At 40.3% G+C, this 24,762-nt stretch overlaps 1 protein-coding gene across 1 annotated transcript in view; it reads right to left on the reverse strand.

The window, feature by feature from the left end:
• The window catches only part of edem3 (ER degradation enhancer, mannosidase alpha-like 3), a 461,179-nt gene that overhangs the window by 122,541 nt on the left and 313,876 nt on the right, over positions 1-24,762 (reverse strand). The window lies entirely within an intron of this gene.

The following is a 24,762-nucleotide window of genomic DNA, read 5'->3' on the forward strand; positions in this document are numbered from 1 at the left end:
TTAGGATGGAGACCAAAAGATTGATTTAAAATGGGCTACAAAAGTTGTATATGGAATAGAATACAGATGCCCAAACTGGGGAAGTAACTACATAAACACATATATTGGACTGCTGAACATGTTACAAAAATGCGAGTAAAGGCATGCTGCTTAAACAGCTTCCACTCTTACACAAAAGCTTTCCACGAGAATCTGGGCTCTGGTTGCAAAGATTTGCTGCTGGACTGGCACACAAAGACCCAGCTTCTAGTTCATCCAGGTGGAGTTTAATGGGGTGGAAACCAGGGCTCTGAGCAAGCAAATGAAAGTTCATCTGCCTCAGGCAGAAGCAAAGCAAAGCAGTTTCTATTAACTTTGTGATGTTTAAAGGGGCATTGCTTAAAACATAGGGCAATCTCCCATCAACTTAAAGTGCTACTGTTTAAAATGGGACTGTACGTTGCAACAATAAAATCGCCTGTCTTTGGAACATTGTGCAAAAACGCCTTCACTCAATCACAGTTTGGCTTTACATCAAATTTAACTCATTTAGCTCCAAAAACTACAATCAGCACTATCGATTTAAAAGGGGGGAAAAGTCATTTAAGTCTCACCAGTGAGATGTTTCTCTCCTGACTTCTTTCTCCAACGATTTGTCAAAAATGACATCCTTTTTATGCAGTAAGTCATTTAATCCACTGGATGGCAGCAAAGTTTAAGACGTTCAATGATGGGTTTATTGTAGCCCTGTATACTGTGTGGTAAACTGGCCCCTGTTTAGAGCTCAGCTACACCTTAAAAAGCAATATTTTGTGATATTAAGTGTTTATGCGTCAGAGGAAATAGTCTTTATTCCATTCTTATTGGTGAACTCTGTGCAGGGCTGCTGTAAAATTGAGGAGATAAAGGTTGAAACATTTCTCACATAAGAAACTACATAAACAGTTTCTAAATGTGATGGAATAAATTATAGAAAAAAATACCTACAACAGATGATCATCAAGCAAGCACAAAAAGCAGCCTTAGTGGCTTTCAGCTGCAGGAGACAAAAATGTGCAATGACGCTCTTGAGCAGTTTGAGAAATCTACAGCTACTGAATCTCCCAGTGCTTCTAATGCACTCTAGATTAAAAACCTAACCTGGTATTTATGCATGGAGTAAAGAAAAGAAGGGAGACAGATGGAACTTTGCATAGGCTCCTCTGTCTCAGTATCAAAAACAGAGCAGATACAATGAATTCATAATCAAACACCACAAAACAAGGCCAGCACAACAGAGCTTCCAGTGCATGTGTCCAATTAGCATAGCATGCTGGTTGGCTGTTTGAAAGACAGACAGACAGAAGCAAATATAACAACATGCCTCAGCTGCGAAACATAATCAAAGAGTAGAAGCTTTTCCACAAGAGGGTGTTCCATTACATTACTCCATGATGTTTTGACAGAAAACAATTAAAAGCAGGTGGCAGTGTTGCTGCTGCTGGTCACCATGTTGCACGTCTCTGCGAAGGCAGTACTCTCCATTAACATGGGTATGTGTGTGTGTGTGTGTGTGTGTCAACAAGTAATGACAGATAATACAAACCTGGGTATATTCAAGTGTTTTACACACACACATATATATATATTTCTAAAAGCCAAGACTGAAAGAAACTGGCACTACAAAAGATTCTGGAGCAAAGATTATTCAGATGGGTTTTGGGTTGTTTTCGTCCCAGCAGGTCAAATTGTCAAATTGTTGTGTGGGCAGAAAGTTCAAATCTGTGTTTTTAACTTCCTATTCAGACGAGGACTAGAGCTCTGGTTTGTATGCCATACATTCAGACACTTTAGGTAAGGAGAGGAAAATTGGCCGCTGTAGCACCACTTCAGTAACTTGACCAGGCCGGCCTTCGATCCATGTGCACTGACTGGGTCTGCCAGCGATGGGATCCCATTCATAACAAAGTGGAGTGAGAAACATAAAGAGGAGGGGGCTCTCTTGTGTGCGAGTCTCTTGGTGTATTTGAAACAGATCTCATTTTCATGAGCAGCAATGGTGAACGCTGTACAAGAAAAATAAAGGAAATGATGTACTTTTCACACTGGTGGGTTGACTCATTTAATGCAAACAGGCAGTGTTGTCTGACCCTCTCTCTCTGTCTCCCACAATCAGTCGCTCTCTGTTGACGCAGGGAAAGATAAACAGAGATTTTATAGTCTTTGCAGCCTCCAGCTCAGACAACATACGTCACAAAAGCTGACATTTATGACCTGATGAGAGCTGTGACTGTACTTTGAACACACAGTGTAGATGACCATTAAGTGATTCTGAGTCTAGGTTTTCCTGACCAAGGCAGAGTCATCTCTTTTCCTCTCTGTTTGATAATCTTCCCCTCTGCATGTTCCCCCTGGCCAAACAAGGCTAAATAATTGCCATGAGAGTGCCAACTGGTCCGCAAACAAACATCCAGCAATCTGGACCCCAACACTTCAGCTGCCACTCCGCTAATCACCCTCAGGGGGCGCTTTGGAACCAGGTTTGAGCGCCGGTGGCCCCATTATTACAATTTAATGGTTTGTGTGAGTGAAGAGGCAATGTTCCTCTCTAGCTCTCCCTCCCAGCAGCAGAAAGCTGTGTGCTGCTCTTATCTGGCCAGACCTGCTGCAGGAGCCAACCTGCAGTGCATTAAACAAGCCACCGCCGCTGACACACACAAACAGGCAAATTACACATAGAGCAGCGCGCGCGCGAGCGCGTGTGTCTGCAAGTGAGTATGGAAATGAACAGAATAATGAGAGAGGAGTCAGAGACAGTTAAGGAAAGGAGATGGAGAGTTCATCAGGGGGACTGATTGGACGGTCTATTGTAGTGTATATTTGTGAATAATTTATCTCAAATATTACACTCAGAGAAAATGATGAAAACCTAATGTACTCTTGCGCTGCTCACCCTGCAAGGAAGTGACCTGGAGATGAGAAGTTATATAAAGCTGCTCTAATAGCAGGAGAAATGGTTTTATTGGGTATGTGCAAATTGGCCCTTAAAATATTAATATTATAGACGCCTCAAATTTAACCAACACTTTAAGTTAGCAGATTTATTTTAGAATAAAGAGAAATATAAGTGGGGGCCCCCCACTCTGTTTTTCTTCCCAACAGTTTTTGCATTTTAGGTAGTTAACTACAGTATCGCTCCGACAATATCTCGAATTGTAGATGTTGGTAGAACCAGAAGACAAGATGTTTTTTTTTTTTTTTTAAAAGAAAGTAAAATAACGGAGGTAGCTGTGCATGAAACCTGTCAACTATGCAGCCGTCTGAGTCATAGCAAGTGTGTGTGACATGTGTCAAAATGAATGGGATTCTGTGTCAGATCAGCTTCGACATGGTGGGAAGTTTTGTGTATTTTCTTTGTTTCACACACACGTCTGCGTGAACACTCACTCGGGAGAGATAGACAGATGGGAGCATCAAGACATCCACTAGCAGCGGACTTTGTTGGAGCACCAACTTTATTTCACGTCATAAGCCTCCGCTGCGCCTAAAACAAAGACTCGACCAAAGCTGTGACATTATGTCAAATCAGAATTCCGAGCACATTTTTTTCTCTCTTCCTCCCTCCCTCCCTCCTTTAGTCTTTTACAGCCGTACTAGTCATGCAAGTGCACATGAGGAGACAGACATGTACATACAGCACGGATGCTACCCGGACTATTAAACTGCAAGCTGCCCGACACGCCACTCTCTCCAAACTAAGCGTACTGGCATGAACAGCCGGTTTCAAGCTGCCCTCTCTGTGAATTGATTCTACTATGAGCCTACACGTATCTCTGCTCTCGGGCGCGGGGGTGTACGGCAAAACAAAGGCAGAGTCCAGTCCACGTCAGAGCCTCCTCTGACCTGAACTCGTGGAAAGACGCCACCTAACACCAATGTGCGATTGTGTTTGCGTCGCTAGAATAAAAAACAAGGCCCCTCTCCGGTGGACTTTGCGGTGTCTGCTGGCTTACGCCACCCCCGCGCCGCAGAATGGAGCATTCCACAATTTATTCCAGGGAAAGACTGACAGTTTTTTGGGTCATGAAGCAGCTGTTCAAGTCAGCAGCCTGTCCCCCCTCCGCTGGAATAAGAAATTAGTCCATTTTAAAGTAAATAACTAAAGCCTGTGGTCGATAAGGAGGAATTATAGAATAGTGTGCAGGTTCAGTTTAACAGCGAGAGAGCCCCCCAAACAGTGGAATCCTATAAGTATGATTTTTTTCCCTCCCACCTCCGCTTCTATCAAATTATTAAACACATTGGTGCAGGAGTTACGGAGTTATTATTAACGCGAGAGTATGGGAGACTGTGTACCGTAAGCAACTTATCGAGGAATTACATTTGCGAGGAAATCCTGTGTGGTTAGATTAATCATGGCAGCATGTCTGACGTAGCTGAAGAGACGTGATGCAAATGTACTTGTAATAATGCCAAACAAATGGTTGGTGTTTGAATTCAATTTCAGGCCTGTGAGGATCATGTTGAATATTTCCAAGTGTAAATTCCACGTTGTCAAAACTGATTGCCAATTTTAGTTCTGATGATGCCGCCAGTAAGCTCCACTGGTGTCTGTTATTGGCCCACTTGGTTGGGGTTTGACCCTAATTTAATGTGCGACAGACAGGAGTCTGCACACCGTCTTTGAACACGGCCTGACCGTTTAGTATGTTCTCAAAGTTATTTTTCTGCACTCTTTACTCACTCTCTTAAGTCCCTTATGTATTTGACCTTTCACGGCAGGTGGTGTGCAAGACTTTCTGTGCAATTAATTCCTCTGGCTTAAAACAAATACCACCAAGCACCTTGAATCTGTTAGTTGAACATATTCCAGAAATTAAAGAGCATCGCTTAGAGGCACTTAGTTAAGGTAACATCCAAGTACTGTGCCTTCATATATTCAAGTTCCATGAGCCATACCTGCTGTATCAGATTATCTTTGTGCATCCTGGTTGTTTAATGTAATTTCTGTACGGAAGGAAATATCCTACAGCATGTACATTTTCAGTAAAATCCCTCTGAATGTGGTTAGGATTATTTGCATTTACTTAAACGTCTGTCTCAAGTAACAATTATTTAAAGTTCACATATGAAACACATGCAGAGAGACTAAATTGAAGGGAAAACGACATTGTCGTATAAAATAAAAATAATATATATATTGTTCAAAGCCGTGGATGGATGGATGGATGGATGGATGGATGGATGGATACGAGCAAAAGTACTGTCAACAGTGTCAATGGTGCCGTCTTTATGTGACGATTAATAGAAGGTATGTGGTGTCTGCACGGAATGACACAAACTTTCAAAAAGCATATCTGCATCTCCTTGGTGCCATCAACACCTGCTGTGTGGTAAATGTGTTTTATTTTCCCCCTTAATCTGAGTGGTACCAGACACTAGAGTAAAGTCTGATGTGGTACAGCAGCTGAAAAACCTACAGGTAAATATGAAGATGTCCTCTGGGAAGTTTTTACTGCAAGTCCACTTTACACACTTCTTTCTTCACATCCTAAAATCATTTAATCAGTTCTTCTGTTTTATGTTCACTTGTCTTTTCCACCTGAGCCATTAGCCATACCATGTCTGTATTTTTCCCTCTACCACAATCCATCTGTCCTCCACACCCCCCAACATCCTCTCTCCTGTCTTCCGAGAGCCACTAGTCATCCACCAGCAAGCGTCCCTCCTCTGGTCATAATTGAGATCATATGTTGAAGCCAGTGCTGAAACCCAACACGGGACGTCCACATCAAATAAAACCTGCTGTCAGCAGCGGGGCCTGGCTCTGCCAAGCCAAGTGAAACCATATCTGTGTCGGTCTCACCAACACACTGTAAAATGGGAGACCAGAAGACATACAGACAGACAGACCACACCTCTCTGGGAGACATTCCTTTCTCCCCTCTGCAGCACTGCATTATTCTGTCACACATGGGCTGAGGTGTTCTCAAGTCTCTGTGGTGAAGTTTGCAACCTTTTTGCACTTTTTGAAACTGTCAGTCACTCTCTTCTGAGTGACTGACAGTGCAGACTCATGAAGGGACACAAGTGATATGTGGGGTTGCATGTTAGTTCACTATGTATTACTCAAACATGTTAACTCTGTGTCTGCAGTTAGGTCATCCTTGTGGCATTCTCATTTGGTTGCAATACATTCCCTGCATGAATACATCGAATTTCAGTGCTGCACATGGAGCTGTTTACCCGGGTTTGCTTAGCTGACTTGAGAAATTTCCTCATCTTCAGCCAGTTCACAAAACAATACAGAATCCCAGTTGTACAAGCATAGTTGGAACATTGAGTTGTATCAAGACATGTGACACTGAACTACTGGACACTGACCTGCAAAAGGAAAACGAAACAAAAACACATAAAAAAAAAGGAATGCAGATATGGCAGGTCATCTAGGAATATATTGGATATAGATACCTTTCTTCTGATTGAGCTGTGACAATTTCATTAAAGGTGTTTGATTTTCCTGCAGGAAAACGTACATACCAGAGCAGCAGCTCAAGTATAGGCCATTGCCAGTTTGTTGCCATATTTGGGATGGCATTCAGTTGTTTTCCATTTGAATGTTGAACATACTCAGGCCTCTGTAAATTTGGTTCAGTATCACTTACACCAAGTACAATTTTTGATCCAAGGACTTACCTCCACCTTCACAATATCCAGTGGGTTCCAAGAATGTGCTTTTCAGACTTTTGTGCAAAATTTAACAGCTAAACTGATGCCAAACTGGTAAAAACAAATAGTTGTATATGACTATGAGGTGTAGAAATGAGTAGGTAAATGTTTTAGACTTAGAATTTTGAAGGTCTGCTTTACTGTGTGGTAATTCCTTTGTGGCATTACAAACACATGGTGTGTTGCCTACCACCCACAGTACACAGCAGTAACATCAGCATCATTCTTTCTGAACAGATACAACTGAGATGGAATTGCCCCTCGAGTCTTCATGTCTGAGCAGTGGCGATAGAGATCCAGACTAAGAGCTGTAAGATGGATGGAGCTCTGGCAGTGACGGTACTGCTGCCGGGGGAAGGTGGAAGCCGGAGTGTCCTGTTGTTCGTCAAGTAGTTGAGAGATCAGATGCTATCGGGCCAGGAGGTGTCTGCTGTGCTCTGCAGCCTGAGCACTGCACACAGCAGTGAGTTTACGTAAAGGATAAACAGTGACCCTGGGGTTGTAATCCACTAGCAGGCCAAGCAGGAGCTGTGTGGATTACTGAAGGCTAACCATAGCCTCTCCACTTGTTTTACACCTCAAGAGGACCCTAATTGAGCTAAATCTCATTATTTAAGGCTGACTGTGGAGACAGTAATCAGAGTGGGTAGTGTGTCTTTAAACAGATCAGTCAGGAGCTGTATCTGTTGATGGAAGAGTGTGCGCGCGCACACATACACACACACACACACACATACATATATACATACATACATACATACATACATACATGCACAGGACGTCAGTTTGCTCTCTGAAGGCTTAGAGATGGGATGGAAAGTGTTTGGTGGTCATCAGAGGCTCCAGCATGCTCATCTTCACTCTGTTGCAGAAGTGAGTGACAAGTGCGTGGATAATATAGACAAACCATATAAATGCAGGAGAAATGACCATCACTGTCGATAACATATTCAATTATTAAGAAAACAACAGTTAACAGGATATTTTCCTCCACTTCACTTCCTCCGATTTAATGAATCCAACTGATGTAGATCCCGAATATTCAGTGCGAGAAGCTACCTAGACCAGCAATTTCCCTTATTATTAAAAGGTAAGGATCGTTGATTTGAAGATATGAAGATATTAGGTTTCATTGCTGACTGATATGAGAATTATGAATGGTGACAGAGGGCAAGAGCTGACCCTGTGTGGAGCTACAGTGCTCCACTGATAGACAAAAGAAAGTCCAAGACTAGTCCACATAAATGTCATGCTTTCTGGACTGCTAATAAAAAAAAAAAAGAACAGAACTCACAACAAAAGCTGCATAAGAGGAGCAAGAGAATGAGAAATTAAGCAAGCTAGAAAGCAAAAGGAGGAGGAGGAAGAGGAGAAAAGAGGAAAATGTTATTATTTTTCAGACAAAAGGAAAAAAGATATCAGATGGAATGGCAATGGCAACATCTTGCAAAGATTTTGAGATGGTTGCAGTGAGGTGATGTGGAGCTGAGTGAAAGAGAGAAAAAGAAAAATGTAGGTGAGGGAGAGGGTTTGGGTGTTTAGAAACCTCTCAGCCATATGCATTTCTCTGTCTGCAATATACATGCAAATGGTGGCATGCATGAGTGATAGGAAAGCCATGAGCAGAGCTAGTTTCTCAGTCACATTACCCTGACTGATGCTAAGCTCCTGCCTACCTCATGCGCAAAACACACAGAGCTGCAAATGACACTGGACATTTAACTCTTTGCCTAAGCAGTTTTTCCCATCAGTCTTTTTCAAGTAGACAAAAATATGATTCCCAGCAATCCTCCATCTTTGCAAAGCCCAATTTGTATTCATGACAACAGAAACGTGAAGTCAGGCCTTATGTTTATGGACTTATTTCAAGATCCAATTAGATTTATAAGTAAATTGATCAAATTAAAGAAGAGGATTTGGAGCTGGGGAGACACTGCCAAACAGGCAGATTTGTCCTGATGCCTGTAACTGGGAGACTTGGCTTAGATGTTGGTGCACAGCACATACAAAAGAGCTCTAATGTTATATAGAAAACATAAGGAGCCACAAAACCTGTTTACAGTTGCTGATCAGCTTGCTGGATGAAAAGAGTCCTGTCTGGGACAGATTTTAGTGAGACACAGAGGGTTTAGAAGAGCTTCTGTTCATTTAGCACCAAAGTACTTTATGACTCGCAACAAGAGAGATATGTCTTAAAGTTTAGTTCATATGTTGGTGGGATATCTGTAGTTAGCTACAGTACAGTTCAGATTAGTTTCTTAGTTTTTTAATAGTTTTTGTATAGACCCTAATGTATGTTGATTGTATGTTATGTCACTTTTTTGCTACTGGATGCTCAATCTATCTATTAGTTTAAAAATTTGACAGTGAGGGGGTTGAGACTGTTTTAGGGTTAACATTGGTATCATATTAAGGTTAATGTGAGGATTGGGGTTAGGGAATGTATTTGTCACTTAGGGTCCTCACAAATACTACAAAATACTACAAAATAGTTTATTTAGGCACCTGTATCACGCATCAACAGACATAATCCATTCCAAAAAGAGTAGGATGCAGCGCAAAATCTAAAGGGAAAAAGAATGCGATGATTTGTAAATCTCATATTTCAATATAAATATATTTCATATTTCAAGTAAAAGTAAGAAGAATGGTAAGTGGTACTAAACAAGGAACAACTGGAAAGACATGCTGCAACTATTCAGGTTAATTGGTCAGTAACATGACTGGTTATAAAAAGAACACCTTAGAGAGGCAGAGTTGCTCAGAAGTAAATACAGAGGTTTAGCACTCTGCCAAAAAACATAAAAACTGTCATTTCAGAGTAATAAAATAACATTGTGAAGATTTTGAATATTCCGTCATCTACAGTACAGAATATCATGAAAAGATTTAGAGAATCTGGTAACATCTCTGTGTACCCGTGACATACTGATGCTGAAAATCAACATGGGGTGCCTGTAATCCACATTAAAAACAGGTGTGATTCTGTCAATGAAATCAGTACATGGGCTCAGGAACACTGGGACAACATTCCTTTCTTAAAGGTCCAGCAACTGCTCTCCTTAGTTTCTAGATGTTTACAGAATTGTTGAAAAAGAGAGGATGCTACAAAGTGGTAAAGATGGCCGTGTCCAAACTTTCTTGAGACGTGCAGCTGCCATCAAATTCATAATGAGCTAGTATTTTTGTGAAATAGTGACATTTCTGACTTTCAACATTTGATATGTTTTTTTACACTCTATTGTGAATTAAATATTGGTAAATTAGATTTGCAAATCAGTGCTTTCTGTTTTATTTACATTTTACACATCATCCTAACTATTTTTGAATCGGGATTATATAATGTAGAATTTTATGAGTTTGTTAAGTGAAGTTTAGTCAGACAAGCAGCATGAATGGCAAATAGGGCTATTCAAACAACTGTAAAATGAAGAACTTTTTCTGACTAATCATGATCCTTAAGAAATAAATTCCTCACACTTTGTTGATCTTATGTCTTTCTCTTTTGTCCTATCAGGTATGATTTCTAATCTCAAATGAACTGAAAATGGTCTCCGAGGGATGAATTTCATGATGATTTAGTGCAACACTCAGGTCAAATTGAACATTTTTCCATTTGCTGTTATGTAACCTCAAAGCCATTTTTTATTGGTACATTACAGTTGGAAAAAATATGCAAATGCGAACACTGCTTATTTCAAAGATAATGTCAAAAGATATTTCTGGTGTCTGTTTATATCACAAACACCAACAAACAAATCAAGGTTATGGAAAAGGCACTTTGCAGATAATGTATTTTCAGCACAAGTTGCACTGGGTGTTTGGAAAATGCTGTGTAGTGGTGTGAGACGCATCCTGTGATGTATAAGGACGGACTGAATGTTACTCATGGGAGTGTGTCTGAGCATGGCTACATAAGCTAAGGGATATTGTAGTGGGAGTTTAAGAGGTTGGAGAGGCGAGGAGAAAGGGGAACCTGTGTAAACGTTTGTTGGATGGCAGGAGCCATAAAAGCATCAATGCATGTCACACTCTGAGTTTTTAAGAGCAAAGGTGTACGTCTAAGGTTCCTTTGTGCGTGCTTTCCCTGAAAAAAAAATGGGTGTGTCAGTGGTCCTACTGTATAGTTTTTACTGAACACTATTTTCTGTTGTAGGAGGCAGCAGAGCCATGTATTATTTCTCTTTGTTTGTGTATATGTGTTTTGGATGTACAGATCACTGTGAGAGGAGCTGACAGCAGCCTCTTTGCTCCTCTTCTCTCCTGCAGTAATCAGCATGAGTGGAGGCCCGGTTTTCTCCACCTCTCCCTGCTTGTGGTTTGTTCACATACCGTCTCAGACGAACGGGTAGGAATGTGTGTGTGTGTGTGTGTGCGCAGGGGTGAAAGCATTTCTATGTGTCTTTCTCAAGTGTCTTTGTGAGGTGAGCGTGCGTGCTCTGAAACTTACAGACAGTGTGCACAGTGAATGTTGGTGCACCTTTGTGTGTGTATGTCTGTGCTCACACCAGTGCATTTGTGTGTGTTGAGTGTGTGTGTGTGTGTGTGTGCGTGTGTGTGAGAAAGAGAGATTTGGTGCGTTTGCGTGTCAGAGCAGGGGGTGGGGGTTGAAGAGGCCCTGAAAGGGAGAAGACAGAAAACCTGATGGTAGTTAGTTGGCCTTTTCCCTGCAGTAAACAGCACTATACGCAAGAATCCAAAGCAGCCTTTTGTGAAGTCTGTGCACATTGTATAGAGATGATAATCATTTTGATCAAACTGTCCTGAAGTGGGAATGGGTGAATGTTAATCCTGGAAGTGCTTTTTATTATGTTTTCTGGTGAAAAATAGATCTGAATTTTCCAAAAGGCTTCCATTACCAACGTTTGTGTCTGAAGAAATACAACCAAGGAGGAGTTTTCTGTTTTGTCTTTGTCCAGCAGAAAGTAAACCAGAAACACACGCCTGTGAGTGGTGCTGTTTTGCTGTCAGACTTGGCCAAAAGAGGACAGAGGGAAGCATTGAAACATCACTGTTTATACTTCATCCCAGACAGTCTGTGGACTTGGTGAGCCTCTCAACTGTTTCCCAGAAACTGAAACAGATGAATACACACACAGAGACACACACACACCCACACATATTAATCCTGATCTGCACATAAAGTCATCTCTCAGCATGTGATGCCAAACAGGTGATGAACATGCAAACAACCTTCTCTTTCTGACACACACACACACACACACACTCTCCTATTCTCAAGTTCATTAATGAACTGCAGCTCCTGAACGAGGCACAACGCTGGGCTTATATTACACAGGCTTGGCATGATCCCTCAGCTGATATAATAACAACGTGATGAGAGGTTGTGATGACACATGAACTGAGAATATTTGGTGCCTCTCCATAATATGTCGCTGTTACGATAACCCACTGAACATGTTAGGATGACTTTGCAGTCGTGGCAAAAACCTTTAGCATATTTCAGTTGCATCTCTTCTATTTTCTGCTCTCTTTTCAAGAAAGGCAGTCTGGGCTGTAGTCTATGATGTCATTGTAAAAAAAACTTACTTCCTGGCACTGATCCATTACCTGTGACTAGGCCAACTGTGACTCGACGACACAGTGATTTTCCAGAGATGTGTTATGTCATCTACGACCCCTGATGAGATCAACACAATTTGAACGTAAAGGCTCAAACAAATGGTTTGTTCTGTGTGTTAATCCTGTATAACATGATACGTAATAAATTATTGACCATCGCAGAGCTCTTTGTTATGAGCTTCAGCTGATTCACTTCTCACAAGCACAGAATGTTCAGATGAGTTTTAGAAAAAGCTTACTGAATTTGGTGATTCCACGTGACAAACTGAGCGTGACAAACTTAACTAATGACTACACATGAATTTGTGTATTTGGTGTTCCCACCCAAAATATGGCAATCGGTTGTTAAGCTGTCATTGGACAAACTCCTGGGATCTTGATAACGTCCCAGATTTACATATTTTCTCCACATGCCAGTAGCTTTTAGGGAGAGTTTTACATGTTCAGTCATGTTCAAGGTGGCTTCTCCTTCAAAGATTTGCATATTCAACAGCATTAAAGTTTACAGCAGAGTTTTGACACAGTAGAAAAGCAGCTTGTCACATGGAGAGTGAATAGAGGGGAGTCCAAGACAAAGACAAAGACAGAAGTTGAAAAGGTTATTCCCCTCTGCACCCTCCACTGACCTTGTAATGATTATGCTAGAGTCTTTAGGTGATGCATGGCTTCATTGTCTTAATTATTCGTACATGTGATGATGTAGCTGAAAGGCATATCTGATTGGGCTTGTTGGGGTTTTCACCACTCTTGCTACTCTTGGGGCTCACTCAACTTTAATTTGAGTTACTTTGTTATTTACATCTCTTTTTAAACCCTTGAGCAAGTCTCCAGTTTATGTTGTTTCCTTTGAGCCATGTTGTAAGAAGAACAGTAACAGGACCATGAAAGTGACAACCAAGCTCAAGAGTGAAAAAGTGCATTAATGCATACATTAATTAATGTACTATTAGAAAATTAAAAGCTCATTCTTCTTAATTTACATTGCTAAAATTCACAAATAGCATGGTTGCTCAAGGTGTTTTTTTCTACACATTTTTACAGACTAAAAACAGGATTGGGTTAAAAATCAATGTATTAGGCGTTGCTTAGCTGGCTTGAGCAGTGCCATACCTTTTAGGACCTACAGTATAGACATGTTTTTTATTATATTGGAGAGCCACAAACTTTCTCCTCACTAAGGAGGTCATATAGTTTGACTGTTCCTAACAAATTTGCTCATTTTTGAAGCCCATATTTATGACCAAGAATCTTTTTTTAACTCCGCCTTGCTTGAGTTATGCTGTCTCATTCTGCTCTTATAGGTGATTTTGTGGTTTAGTTCACAGTCTGCAGGTAAACAATAGATATACAGTGTTCAGCATCCTGTTTGATGATCTCACGCTGTGCTGAGCCACGTTTAGCTCAGACAGTGTTTTTTTTACACAGCCCCCAGCAATGGCACACCTGTAGGAGACCGTCCTCTTCCGAAAAACCACCCCATGGGTTGTTTGTTCTTGCAGTCCAATATGACCTATTATTATGTTATCCAGCCTCCAGCAAGTAAAGTATCAAAACGGTGTCCACTGATTTGACAAATTAATAATAGAAAGAATATATTCTAGCCCTAACCATGATGCTTTATTGAGCCAAACCAAGTTGTTTTGGTGTCTAACCTACCCAAATAATGTTATTACCTGAATCCAACCAGAAAATGAAAAAAAAGTCAAGCGTTATTGTGTCAGTGACTGAATGTTAGAAAAACAGCTTTTGTATCATGGTATTGAACTCCTGTCACATGGCTGAAAACGATGTGTGTAATGGCACCGTTCACCCTTCTTCCTTCCTCATTAAGAGGACCTTGTGGTTTGCCAAAGGAAGCGCTTGATAGTGAAATTTCCTCTGACGTGGAAATGCTCGTTTTAGTCGTATTTCTCTCCTTGTGACTCAAGGGGAAATAGTTCAAAGGAAGCCCCTATGGGTCCTATTTAAAGGGTATGAACAGATGATCTTTTTTGGAGGTTTTAATTGAAGGAGTAGTTAGTAGACTGGTGACCTGTCCATGGTGTACACTGCTTCATGCCCAATGACAGCTGGGATAGGCTCCAGCCCCCTTGCGACCCTGAGTTGCATTAAGTGGGTATAAAACATAATGGTTGGAATAGTTAGTTGAATCAGCTGACTGGTGCTATTAAAACTATTTCTTCCTGAGAGTACTCCAGACTACGTGCACTAATAACAATTATGTTTTAAAAAGTCATAAAAAATAGATCAATGATTGATTCTTTTTTCACCCTAGAATGAATAATTCTAACAAAATTAAACTTTGACAAATTGCCTTCCAGATTGTGGTGGAATGGGACTACAGGATGGAAAGTTGCCTGAACATTTTTCTATTTTTCAATGATTAGTAAATCATTAACCAGGCTCAGGTGCTGCTGGAAGAATCTGAATGAATATGTTGCCGAGTCACCCTGACCCCTACATCTCCATCGAGTGGAATTCATACACTTACGCAGCTTTATTCCTAAGTAAAAAGGATAGTAGAAAACGCTCCCATTTCTCTGTCTCTCATCTCTTTGAGCTCATCCTAAGCCACCGCCCAGTCTAATTCCAGCCTGTATCTCAGTGCCGGGGGGAAAAAAAGAAAACACAGTCATAAACACGGCAGATTAGGTCAGAGCTGGTTTCATAACCACTCTATGACCTCTTGCTTTACCTCTCTTTAGATTTCTCCCTCCCCTCTGTTTCTCTTTCTCTCTTCCCTGTACCCCGCTGTCCTCTGTCTCTCCCTCCTGTACCCTCTCCTTCTCATCTCTCTGCTCCCCACTTTCTGCAGACCAATCTGTCTTCTATTTGGCTTTGCTCTTTTTTCCAATCTTCCCTATGTGCCGCTCTCTTTTTATGTGCTCTATCTTCACACTCTTTCGCCCACTTTATAAGGTCCCGCCGTACCTCAAAAACTTCACAAGTCCCTTACTCCTTATATTCCTCTTTTTCCTTCTCTCAGTCTTTTCTTTTCATTTTTTCCTCGCTTTGCTCACACTGAATCTTTTCTATTTTTTTGCAGCCATCCTAGTCACCACCTCTCAGCAGCCTGGTGTCTGAACATGGTAAAGACACATTTCTATAACAGCATCTAAAGCCAAGACAGTGTGCACATGACTGCCAACAAGCATTCTTGTGCGACGTCGTGGTGTATGAGTGGCGAAACCAGAAATGAAATGCTCCTCCATGAGTTGTGGGTTCACTGTAAATCATGCATCTTCTTGATCTTCTTGTATGAAGTCTGTTCTTTTCAATTTGGACTTTTTCGTCTTTCATTCATAGAAAAGTAACAATAATCCTGGTAACAATTATTGTGTTTAAGTTGGCAAAGATGCATATTTCATTACCTTCACAATGGCACGATCAGTGCACTCTGATAGTAATGACACAGTAGATACACCTTCAACCCAGTATTAAATGAAAACCTATTCCAGGCATGTTTTTTAATATGTCCAAAATGTAGTATTTGTCACAACAAAGACACAGAAATTTTAATTTTATTTAAATTGCCTGTCGCCAGGCAATGTGACACAAACCTTTCACTATGTATTCATTAATGTCTAAAACTAACCATATTCTGTCCTGACCTTATCCATAACTACAACAAAATAAAGAATTGAAAAGTTATTGGATTGTATTGGGTTGGAAGGGCCACAAACTTGGTTCTCTTGTGTGGCAAGTTGATGTTGTAACGCCACCACCCTCCCCCTCCTACATCCTTATGATGCTGCAATTATGCTCACCACATTGGTCATTATGCAAGCAAAAATGTGACATCAACACAGCGCCATTTATAAACCATTTAGAAAAGCGCTCGAGGCGCGTTGGACTCACTGTTGTCCTCATCCTAAGCAGGAGATGTCATTACTGAGAAAATGACACGCTGCATGAAAGCAATAGCACTTGAAGAAGTCAAAAAAAGGGCATGTTATTAATATAAGAATGTAACAACGCAGTTTTAACTTCTATGTTTTACATTTGATGTTTTGATAGGTCATACAGATGCAGATAGAGATTACCCTGCTTGCAGTGTGCGACAAGTTACAAAGACTGAGAGATGCAGGACCAGCAGAAATGACACGTCAGTGTCCAGTGCATCAGCCGTTGTAACGTCAATTTTGGCAAATGCTATTCATGGAGAAGTTGAAAGTGGAAAGTATAATGAGCCCACAAGTTTAGTTAAACATGTCATAGTGCAATGTTGCAGTTTCACATGATACAAAGTGTAAACATTTAATAATTTGCTAAAGAAAACAATCGACATTGATGTTTGATGACCCTTGAAAATGTGCAATTTTACAAATTCATTAGCATGTGACAGTTTCACATAATACAAATAAGGGGCGTGTTAATATTTTTAAAGGTTGGTGGATTTTTACTGACTTCTCCATGTGGACGTGTTGGTTCTGGCGGTGTTCTCTGCCGGAATTTTTCTTCCTTTAGTAGGAAAAATAATTGACCTTTGGAGTGAGTGTAAGGGTCTCATTTAGGGACTTACAACCTTGTAGTGAAGCACTTTGAGTGGTCAGTTAGACTAGAAAAGTCTAACTACAAGTACAAGTCCATTTACCATTTAACCCATCCAGGGTGTACTCTGCCTTTTTCCTGATTTCAGCTGGAATAGGTTCCAGACCCCTGTGACCCTAACTTGAATAAAGCGGGGATAGAAAATGAATGGATGTCATAGTGATTAATGTAAATAGGGTTATGTTAGCTTCAGTTTAGAATACAAGTATTAAGTATTAGGCACAGAAACCAAATACTTGGTTTTTTTTATCATAGTGCATTGACCAGTATTATTGAATTTAGACAGTGGACGCACAAGATTCCATTCATACAACAATTTTACAGAGATTAATTACCTGGTAACACACAAGCGTAACATGGGTGTTTTAGAAAGTCAAGCTGTGACTGCGCTTTTGAAGTCTGTTGTAATGGGAAATCATGAAATAGGCAGATTAAAACAATCCCTTCATGTACACGGATAAATGCTAATTTAATTTTTTCTTTCTTTCTTGACGATCAGAACTATTTTAAAAGAAATACAATTCACCAGGATGGAGATGTCTTTTGGAGATATGGCAGACTAAACCCTTTCAAGAAAGAAAAAGCTTGATGCTGCAAGCTTGCTATAAGCTTGCAACCTTATAGCAAGCTAAGATGTTTTCCCAAAACAAGCAATGTGTCATGGTCTGAGTTTTTGTGTTTGGCTTCTTGGTTTACTTTTTGCTTTTCCTTGCTTCCTGTTTTATTTTGTAATATTTACCCCATGTGTATTCTGAGATTTACTTCCCATGTCAAACCTGGTTCCTGTCTCTGATTGCCTCAGCTGCTGTTAATTTGTAATTTACTCCTCAGTATATTTACTTGTGGTTTTCTGTTGTTCCCTGTCAGATCGTTGCGTGTTGTATTTAGTTGTTTCCGTGTTGTTTTCAGTTGCCTTTTCCGTCGTCGGCCAGTCTTTTTGCCAGTTCGTCCGTTGTTCCTTTTTTTGTTACTTTCTCTGTAGTTTTTCCAATCTAATTCACTGCGTGGCTTCATCTCCTCCCTCCAGTAGGCCTGCATTAGGTTCTACTTTTCCTGACACAAAGTTTAATGCCTCATTCTCACAGAATAGTTTCGGTGTTAAAATCTATCCAACATCTTCTGGAAGTGTGCAGCTCCTCCACCACATCCTCTCACCTTCCACTCACCATGTTTTCATGAAAGTTACTTAAATGCAGTGAGACCGGAGTCCAGTATCTATTTTTTTTGGTGTGAGATTGTTTTGGTTTTTGAGCTACATCACTGGAGCTAAGTAGTGGTAGCAGCTACAATTACAAACTGTGTTGTATCACCATCTCAGTAACTCAAGCACTGTTTACGTTATGTGGATCCTTTTTGAAGTGTGCATGCAAAAAGCTTTAACTGGCATCTACACTGCATGAAGGGTCTATTGATCAAGTTAAATAGTAGGAAATGTAAGGTTCGGGATTTTATTTTGAAGCTTGATTCTAGCCACTTAGTGGTTTGTCCATCAATGTTGACAATCAAATGGGTTTAAAGATATTCTTGCTTCACAGAAAAATTTAAGTGAAAAAACTGTCTCTCTTAGAGAGGGAGGGATGTTATATTGTTCAAATATTAGGGTAACAACTGACAACTTCTGACAGTCTTAAAGGCATTCAAGTCTAACCTAAAAAAAATGGATATTTACACCACATCACTGCTGTATAAAATAGTTACAAAGAGTGGATTGTCCTGACACAGTCCATATAGCTACGAGCTGCATTAATATCCATGATATAGCTCTCTCCCCAGTTACTATGAACTTTTTTTAGGTTTAAGTTGTTTTAGATGGTGAAAATTCCTGCTTAAGTTTGCCCTGTTCTGAGTAGCTTTTAGCTTTAGCTCAACCAGGAAAGCTAATGATTCCTCAGACTAATCCACCGCAGGTAAGACACAGACTACTCATAAAGCCCCTCACACAACCCCACAAAAAAGGTAAAAAAAATAGCCCTTTAACTCTAGTTAATAGAGACTCTTAATGTTCTCTTTTAAGATAAGCTGTCTTTTCTAGTTCTGATAGCGGTTTGTAGTTCAATTTGAAACCATCCATCCATTTTCTTTACCTGTTTTCCAGCTGTTATTGGGAGAGAGGGGGGGTTCAACCTGGACAGGTCACCATTCCATCACAGGCCCACACAGAGAAAAACCAGACACACAACCATGCATGCTCACACTTACTCCTATTGACAATTTAGAGTCACCAATTAACCTAACATGCATGTTTTTGGATGGTGGGAGGAAGCCGGAGTACCTGGAGAGAAGCCATGAATACACGGGGAGAACATGCAAACTCCACACAGAAAGGCCCCAGCTGAGAATCAAACATGGAACCCTCTTGCTGCGAGGTGATGGTGCTAACAACCACACCACCGTGCAGCCCTCAATTTGAAACCATTTATGTATGAATATGGTTTCTTCTTCTTATTCTTTCAGTCACTCCTGTCCACCTCAGACCTCACACTAATCTAACCAAGAGCAGATAATTTTTCTCCAAGAAATGTGAAAAAAGAAAGTCCAATCATACATTTGTAATCCTAGGAGAATCTCAGAATTTTGGAGGAAGGAATGAGAGATAAAGCCATACAGCCAAGCTTAAGCCTGGATAAGACAGGTCAAATAATGTATACAAATAATGTATTTTTATGTTCAAAAGGATAATCAGTATAGAGAAGAACGTTTGCAATCACATGCTTTGTATTATCAAGAGGATAAAATGAAAATTGTCAATCTATTATTGGACCAAAGTAGCATGTTTTCATCACTAGGACAAATGCAGAGCAGAATTCTCATGTGAATGATTTGTATTGCACAAACTCCGTTTTAGTAATGGATCTCAATGATTTATTGGCCATAAAATTCATTGATCATAGCTTTCCAGAAACATGTAATGTAACTCAGCTGAAAGCAAACAGCGCGGCCGCTGGGCGCGTTTGTGGCCAAATATTCTGTAATCTGTTGTGGTAATTTAATTAGCCAGGAAAGAATGTGATTAATCAAATCAATTAGATTGCACTATGAAACATAAATCATGTTCCCCCAGCCTCATTATCAACCTCAGGGTGGACGTGCGAGTGTGCGTCTGCATGCAAACATGTGCGCATGTCTCAGTGTTGCACCGTGTCCAAGTGTGACAGTGAGAAAATGTGGCTCCATCCGTCAGCAGCAACCATTTTATCAACTGAGGGAATCAGCCTGCGTTTTTGTGTATGTGTGCATGTGCAGCCAATGTACTCGAGAGACTAGTTCGAGAGGAGAAAAAGAGGGGTAAGCATTTGTAGGCTGCAATTATGGGTAATTTTCTAACAGCAGCAAAATTAAAGCCCCTCAAAACAAAACAAAGAGGCCTAATTTACTCCCTGGACTGGTCTGTCACTGATGCACACAGCAGACTGAGATAACAGGGTGAGCTTCAACCACCGTCTATTATGCAAAGACTGACTTGTGATGTCCGTCATGTTGTTAAGTTGCTTTGGATCATGCAGGGAGCTTCTCATGTTTCCTTTGGAAGCAGAAGAAGAGGCGCTCTGCTTTGTTGCTATGACACCACGCAATCCACTGTGCCACATTAATCTGGCCCCACCGAACAAATGTTCAGGATTGTACTCTGAGTTCATTGTTCAGATCAGACCTGTAATGTGTTTCCAATTCTAACAGAGGAAATAGCATGTAGAGTAGTAGTAGAGCTGTATATTTGAGCTGGATGTTTCATTCCACTGATTTAATTGGAGACTGATAAAAGTATTTGTGGCCATTTTCGAAATGGTTAAGAAAGTGTCAACTTAATGCGATCCAAGTACTGGGAGGATATTTGGGACAATGTACTGAAGAGTCATGTTTAGAGATCTTTTTGATTTTGCTGCACAACACTTTTAAGGGTAAGAAATGTCTTAAAAATGTTTGACTCAAGAGCGATTCTAGCTGTTTCATACCTTCACGTAGGTATTCGTCTGCATTGCTCTCAGCCCCCACAGATGGCCATTCTTTTAAATCGCAGATGGACAGATGTGCTGTCCTCCAAAAAACCAACATTCTTTACAACAAGCAGCAGTCTTTATTACGGCAGTACAAAGCTAAAAGAACAACAGCGGCACGAACACAACTAAGAGCAGCTCACAGCTCAGATTGTTCCACATATTTATGAGACTCTAAAATGTTATATCATGTAGATGTATGTTTGGGCACCACCAATGGAGAGCATAGAAATATCTATGTTCAGTCCTTAGGGAGACTACTTCAACCTTAGCGGCCTTCTCTTGATTAACGAAAGCAGCTTAGATTAACAGAATAAATACAAAATAAATACAATTTACCAACAGCTTTAGTCGCACAACACACAAAGTTAGGCTTACATCAGTGTGTTATAAGAAGGCAACAAATCCACATTCTGGATATTGACTGGACCATTTAATGAGATTAATTGTAATTCCTGGTCTGCCTTTGAAATCAAAGAGTTTTCAGCATCACTTTACCTCCTATTAGTGGCAAGGCTTCCAAGATTCATACCACCGTCATATTCAGTTTGGGTACATTTTACAAATGCAAATATTTTGGTGACACCTGACTTTAGGTTTTAGATGGATTAACCCTATCCACGCTGGGAAGCTTTTATTGCAGTTAACTGTTGTATCAACCTGTATCTTTACCTGTCTCTCTTCTGCGCTGCTCTGCATGCATATATGATGGAAATACTTTTATTGATTCCATGATCCCTGCTTACGTCATCCTTGATGCTTGTTGTTATAATTCACATTTATGTGGTTTACTCACAAACACGGGAATTGATTTTGACATGAACTATACAAAAGAAAAAAATTATATCACGTCTGTCTCCACAGATAAAAGACAGAGCCTTTAACTCTATGATATATCACACTTAAACAAACCAATACAAGAAGCCAAAATAGGCTCAGGACCTCCATACAGATGAAGATTTATTTTTGTGAGGTATTTTTGTTGTCTTTCACATCGTACTATCACTGATGGATTCTTAAACAAAAATCATAGAGATTAGCTAGCTCATGATACTTGCTATAGGAAAATTTCATCAGTGAAAGTGTTAGCTGGCAGGTAAACATGACTAAATACTGTAAGTAAGAAATTAGTCTTTTACAAAAAATCTCCAAATCTGACAAAATAACATGCCATAACAATTAAAAATTATAAGAATATTTTTCAGTGTGTATAACCTTTTACTCCTTTTTTCTTACACTGTGCTGGTGAAGAACACCAAACTAAGCTTAGATTATATTGCAGTTTAAAGTGTTAGTTTTCTTACAGCAGTATTTGCTACCAAACATTACTTAAATGCCCTTTGTTTCTCCCAGAGAAAGGTGATAGAAGAGAGCAGCCAGGGAGCAAAATGGAGGTTAATTAACTAAACCTCACAGTGTCATAGCATATTTCCTTTCCTTTCCTTTCCTTTCCTTTGCGCCTAGTCACTTTTGTAACTGGTGTTCTTTCCCAGTAACAGCCAAAACACCATCATTAAAAGTCAGCCAACATATAGCCCTCAGCATAGTAATCCCTTCAAAAGGAAGCAGGGTAACAAACTCTGTCTAATCCTTCATTAGCCTGGCCCCGCCCCTCGCATCCTAACTCACCCTTCCACCAAAGCTGTAGTAATTAACTTAGCACTAACGAGTCGCCAGAGGTGGCAACAGTCCATCCCAACTGCTACTCATGTTAACGTTCAACAACACTCGCAGAAAAATGTCCATGTCTTTTCCATATCATTATATAATGACAACTGCAGACAGTGATGCACCCATTAATTACAGTCTACAGTGAATGCTGAGAATTTTCTATACACCAAATAGCCTATTTAATATTATCTTCACCTTTGACATGCAGGAGAATGTATTTCATCCTCTTAAATTCACTTGTGCTTTTTCCAGAGCCTTTAGTCACAGTATCTATACCACCAGGAGTGGGTTAAGGCAACAGAGACAAGCAATAGCGTAGCTTAATTAATTAGATTTGTATGGTTGGTAAGGCAGCTTTTGTTACCATGTTTGAAAGCCTAGAATTATTCATACATATGCCAAATTTTGATTCAAGGTGAAATTTCATTTGAGGAACCCGATTTCTTCTCTTTGCGGCAGGAATTCTTATTTAACCTTACTCCGGTCTTGAGTTCATTTCCAGATTCATCATTTGATATTCTTCTTCTCCAGAATATTGGAGTATTTCTGGTAGCAAAACTATAGTAAAATGTTTAGCACTGGATCACAGTCAGAGGGTGCTTATTCGAACCTCAGCTGGAGTCTTTCTGTGGGGACTTTTCATGTTCCCCATGTGCATGTTTTCTCAGTTTCCTCTGACAGTCCAAAGGCATGCATGTTAGGATGACTTCAGACATTGAATTAGCAGTACATATTAGTGTGACTATACATAGTTGTCAGTCCCTGCGTTAGCCTTGTTATGGACTGACAACCTTTCCAGGTGTACTGTGTCTCTTGGATAGGCTCAAGCCCCCTGTCATCCTGTAAAAGATATAGCAGGTATAGAAAATATAAAATAGTGAATGGTTATCACTGCTCAAGGTTTGAAGAGCATTGTATGAGTTTTTGAAAAGCTTGTCTTATCCTTGCACCTGAACCAAGAAGAAAACCATGGATCATCAAATCTACAGTCAGACAAACTTAAACAAGTTGTTCGGGCCACAATCGACATTATAAGGTAAGAGAACCAATAGGGAGTATTAAGCCCCCTAATGTTAAATCACTTGGAAACACATAGCCAAAGCAGTCAAGAAATCATTAATAGACAGCAGTACCAACATTTACAAACAGTTCCAAACCTAAATCGCATCAAGAATCTAAGAAAAAGGCTAAAGACCAGAGTGATGGCAATCATAAACACCAGAAGATTGTCACATAGGAGAAATTGTTCAAAATCTCAGTGGAGACAAGCAAAAATACTTGTTGGCAATTACAAGAACCATTTGATTTCTATCATGGTAAATAAAGGCTTGGTTATGGATTATACATACCATGACATTTCACACCATTACTGGTTTGAAAATTTTGGACATGGCAAGTTCCATTTTCTATTCCTGCTTAATCCAACTCAGCCTATCCCAGCTGTTATTGAGTAATGGAGGCGGGGTACAGCCTGGACAGGTCGCCAGTCCATCACAGGGCCACACAGAGACAAACGAAACCGGCCATGCTCACACTCACTCCTAGGGTCAATTTAGAGTCACCAATTGACCTGCCATGCATGTTTTTGGGCAGTAGAGGGAATGTGGAGTACCCAGAGAGAACCCACGCATACACTGGGAGCCAGGAACTCCCCCGTGCTGTGAGGCGACGATGCTAACCACCACACCACCGTGCGGCCCACAATCAAAAATGTATTATCTATATAATCTGTATTCTAGCACAATATTAATCCGTCTTACTATTGATTGTCAATGTCTTTTCCAGCCTGAGACTGCTTATGGGTCAAACATTTATACACTATAAATCCAAATTTGGCACGTGTGTGAATCATTGTGGACTGAACTGGTCCAAAAGTGTTTACTGTGTGTCTGAATCAATATACACTGAGTCATGATCATGCATAAAGAGAGGGTTCATTTTCATCAGAATCAGAAACCGTCATGGCAATAAAACTTCAGTCAGTGAATGGGTTCAAGTGGAAGTAGAGAAAATCGTACCCCCTGAAAACACGTGAGTATGAAGCACTTTTTAAAAAAGAATTCAAAGTTGTTGTATCCTCGTATCTACCTTGAGTGATCAAGCACCCCACTACAATTCTTGGTGAGCTATACTTTTTCTATTATTCAATAGCGAGAAGTGGAGCCTGCATTTTCTGGCGAGAGAAATCTATATTAATTTTCCAAGCATAGGCATGTGTAGTTATGAGATACAGTTCAGGATTCACAGGACCACCTCATTGAAAAACATAACCGATTTC

The sequence above is a fragment of the Leuresthes tenuis genome, unplaced genomic scaffold (assembly GCF_036924035.1).
Source record: "Leuresthes tenuis unplaced genomic scaffold, fLeuTen1.0.hap1 SCAF_7, whole genome shotgun sequence".
Lineage (NCBI taxonomy): Eukaryota > Metazoa > Chordata > Actinopteri > Atheriniformes > Atherinopsidae > Leuresthes > Leuresthes tenuis.